At 43.0% G+C, this 4,262-nt stretch overlaps 1 non-coding gene across 1 annotated transcript; it reads right to left on the reverse strand.

Moving 5' to 3' along the window:
- Positions 1-2,133: 2,133 nt before the first annotated feature.
- On the reverse strand, positions 2,134-3,114 carry LOC100473868. The gene has a single exon (XR_004626257.1). It is a non-coding gene; the product is annotated as a ferritin heavy chain (transcript).
- Positions 3,115-4,262: the final 1,148 nt, after the last annotated feature.

A 4,262-nucleotide genomic window follows, 5' to 3' on the forward strand; every position in this document is an offset into this window, starting at 1 on the left:
GCATAGGACACATTCAGAGCCATATCACTCAGTTAGCAAGGGAGCCGATTCACTAGCTTCTCTTGTTGAGCGCTGCTCCTGGGATGTCAGCTCTCCAGCTTGCGCTCTGTGGAGGCTGAGCCCACCCCATGGCGCGAGGACCCTATTAGCAGCGAGTTCTGGCGATTACACCCCCACGCTGTTAGTGAAAGCGTCTGTATCAAGAAGGAGTCATGGGTGGGATAGGGACGGTCTGCTGCTCCAACATAAACATATATTTTTGGACAACAACAGTGGTTGGAGATACAATATATTCATGGATTCTGATCCGTTTGAAGAGCATTTTTTTAAAAGGATAGTTCAAGTTTCCAGGGGGCTCCCTAGTTGCCTTATCAGTGTCGTGGACCTAGCCCTGTTACGAGGAGATAAAGTTTTTTTTAGTGACATTTCAAAAGCTGTTGAGACAATTACTACATGGACATTTTCCCCTGCTAGAGATAGTGCATCCAGCCTGCCTTGGCACCAATTAAGTAAAGAGAAAAAAAAAAAAGGAAAAATTTAGAGTTTCCTGTGCTGCTTCATTGCTTTACTTAATTGACCTGTTTGAGTGTGTACCAGAGCTGCATATATCTTGTTAGAGGGGCAAAGTTTGAAAAACAACTGAAATTCTAATTTCATGCAGCTTTTGGCATAGGAAAGTTTATAGTTGGTGATGTGGGGGTGTGTACCAGTGTGCTGGGAGGGAGAGTGTGTGTTCAGGAAAAGGAAACAAATTAGTAGCTTCATGTGCTGCGGTCTTTAATAATACAATAATTTCAGGCTGAGTTATTATGAATTCTGAATAAGCGTTGTCTGCTGTTTAAAATTTCCTATGGCTTACTGTCAAATATATTAAAATGGATTTGGAAAGTCTGTAAGCCTTCTAATCATGGATAAAATATATTCTTTTACAGGACTCTAAATTTGTGGTAATTATCTGCCATTTAGTTAATCTCCCTACATTATTTACCAAGCATATTTTGTAGTCAAATACTTGAAGAGTTGACAGGGTAATGTTCAACAGCAACTATGAACCGAAACAGAAGAAAGAGGTTAGGGAAAAAAAGCATCTGAGTGTAAAAATGACTTGTTTTCATGTTATTTATTTAAGGATTATTCAATATAATGAGTATGATAGTTAACAGAGTCACCTGGGTTCCATTAAACACTCAGGTTTAGGTGTGCGTGAATGCATGTTAAAAAAAAAGGGTCTTGGGGCGCCTGGGTTAAGCGTCTGCCTTCGGCTCAGGGCGTGATCCCGGCGTTCCGGGATCAAGCCCCACGTCGGGCTCCTCCACTGGGAGCCTGCTTCTTCCTCTCCCACTCCCCCAGCTTGTGTTTCCTCTCTCGCTAGCTGTCTCTCTCTCTGTCAAATAAATAAATAAAATCTTTAAAAAAAAAAGGGTCTTATGAATATAAGAACTCCCAAAACAAAAAGTGGATCTAATGCAACTCAATATTAAGAGAACGCAATGGTAGCAGCCACGTCACTGATCCTGGCGCATAGGAGAGGCATGTGAGGACAGTGCAGCTGCCTAGATATTCTGGAGCCCCAGAATAATTGTTAACAATAAATAGCTTTTCTGAAGCTGCTCAGAATTAGAAGGGATTTATTTTCCCAAATCATAATTGACAGAGTTGGAGAATGCTGTTGTATTGTGCATTTGGACACCTAAGTATTTTCAGATCCTCCTTGCTCAGATGCAGTAGCTGAAAATGCCCTGATATTTATAAGCTCTTCTGCTGATGAGCACCATGCCGGGCACGGTCAGGAAGGTCCTGTAGCTTGATGGTGATCCCGACCAAGGAAGGGGAATTAAAACTGCCGTTTGTAACTTATAGCGATGGGAGCTATAAAAAGATACAACGTGGAAAGGGGGATGTCTGCACTGTTGGTACAGAAAAATCCACTTTTCGTTTTGTTTATGACATGAAGCTTTAATGTAAATCCCGGACAAAGACAAGGCTAGCCACTCACACTCAGCTAATATGATATACAGGTGATCGCTTTAAAGTAGAATCTCAGCTATTGGATATGGTTCCGTTGCATTTTACAAAGCACATAAACTTGAACATAGGAAAGGAAATAAAATGATTTTCTTTTTTTTGGGGGGGGGGTACCAAATTACTTTATTTGAAGGAATGGTACAAATGGAAGTTAAGTAGATGTTTTGGTACAACTTATAGAAAAGGTATAGGTAACCCCAACGTGCATGCACTGCGCCTCAGTGACCAGGAAGTCACCCTTGAGGCTATGGGAAGACAGCCTAAGGCTCAGCTCTCACTATCACTGTTTCCCAAGGTGTGCTTGTCAAACAGATACTCTGCCATGCCAGGTTCCGGAGCCCCCATCTTGCGCAGGTTGGTTACATGGTCACCCAATTCTTTGATGGATTTCACCTGCTCATTCAGGTAATGAGTCTCAATGAAGTCACACAAATGGGGGTCGTTTTTATCAGTGGCCAGTTTGTGCAGCTCTGGGAGTGACTGATTCACGCTCTTTTCCAAGTGTAACGCGCACTCCATTGCATTCAGCCCGTTCTCCCACTCATCACGGTCTGGTTTCTTGATATCCTGAAGGAAGATTCGGCCACCTCGCTGGTTCTGCAGCTTCATCAGTTTCTCAGCATGTTCCCTCTCCTCATGAGATTGGTGAAGAACGTATTTGGCGAAGTTCTTCAAAGCCACATCATCGCGGTCAAAGTAGTAAGACATGGACAAGTTTAGACGCAGGAGGCGTAGAGCTCCAGGTTGATCTGGCGATTGATGGCTGCCTCCGAGTCCTGGTCGTAGTTCTGGCGCACCTGCGAGGGGGACGCGGTCGTCATGGCGGCGGCTGCGCGGCGCTGGAGCGGCGGCGGGGGGCCTTGGAGCGGTCCGAGGGCGCTGCGAGAAGATGGCGGAGGGCTGGCTCTGAGCGGCCGGCTGGGGTGGGGGGAACGAGCGCCGGGTTCCGTCCAAGCACTGTTGAAGCAGGAAACCGCGGCAACTCTCGGCGAAGACTGTCAAAATGCTTTTCTTGCCCTGTAATTTGTAAGCTAATTGCTCAAAAAAATTAATACGTATTAGCAAGTGTGTCATTCCTGGTGGAACGTCCCTTCATGCCTAATGCCGGCTTTATTTGCCTACGTGTTCCTATATCCCAGTCACTGCCTTGGAAAAGGCTTGTCAGAAGCTGCTACCATTCCATCTCGTTGAGGCGGTTAATTCTGAGTATTTAGGCTTCTACCACAAGGGCTCATCATGTCTCAGTGTTTTTTTTTTTTTTTTTTTTTTAATTTTAACATAAGGCTAACATGCTGGGTACCATGAATGTTACTCTAGAAAGCTCCTTTGCTTCTTGGCTCTCATATGGGACCTCTGTATGACTGTGCTTGTTATAGGGTATTTCTGCAAAGAGGAAAATAGCAAGAGTAGCTATGTTAGACTGGAAGCTCTTGGAGGACACAGTTTTAGTTAACTTTGAATAACCCCAGTATATAGCACAGGTATATTTTTTAAAATAACATGTAACAAGTGCATGCCTGTTGAAATGAATGGAAATGCATGTACAGACAGACAGCCTGACTTTAGCCATCATAGAATGCATTTGTAGTTCTGTGAAGATAAACTTGGAATGTAAACTCTCTGATTTTGAGCTGGTAACCAAAATGTTAAAGTCTCTAAACATGTGTAAAAGATGAACACAAGGTTATTTCACTAGAAACTCTCATACTTAAAGCATTTGGGGGCAGACCAGGAGGAAGACGATTTCATCTGTTCTGAGGGAAGGAGTTTGGAGGAAACATCAATAACACCATTTTGAATTTAGATGTTTCTTGGCTTCAGAGTTGTCAAAATTCATCTTATTCCATTTGTGAACCAGTTCATTATATAGGGAAATGGCAATCACAGCTGTTAAACAGATGGCAAAACTAGGAGATGCAGACTGTCTTGGTTTTGCAAAGTCACTTAGACACTGATGGTGATGAAATCAAGCCTACTGACCACTGACTCTGAGTTCAAGGCTTTTCCTCTTTTGAACACCAAATTTCTTGTTTCCCACACTTCCACTCTCTAATCAGTAGCTTAAATATGTGTTGGTGTTCCAGGAATTTGAAATATGCAGCCGCATTTGAACCCTTGCCAGATCAAATGAGCGTATCTTGAGAAAGAAATGTATAGTGAGTCTAAAAATGTACATTTCATTTCATTGTGTATACATGATACCAAAATAGAAAGCTTTTTTAAAGCTTGCTTATTCT

The sequence above is a fragment of the Ailuropoda melanoleuca genome, chromosome 6 (genome assembly GCF_002007445.2).
Source record: "Ailuropoda melanoleuca isolate Jingjing chromosome 6, ASM200744v2, whole genome shotgun sequence".
Classification (NCBI taxonomy): domain Eukaryota; kingdom Metazoa; phylum Chordata; class Mammalia; order Carnivora; family Ursidae; genus Ailuropoda; species Ailuropoda melanoleuca.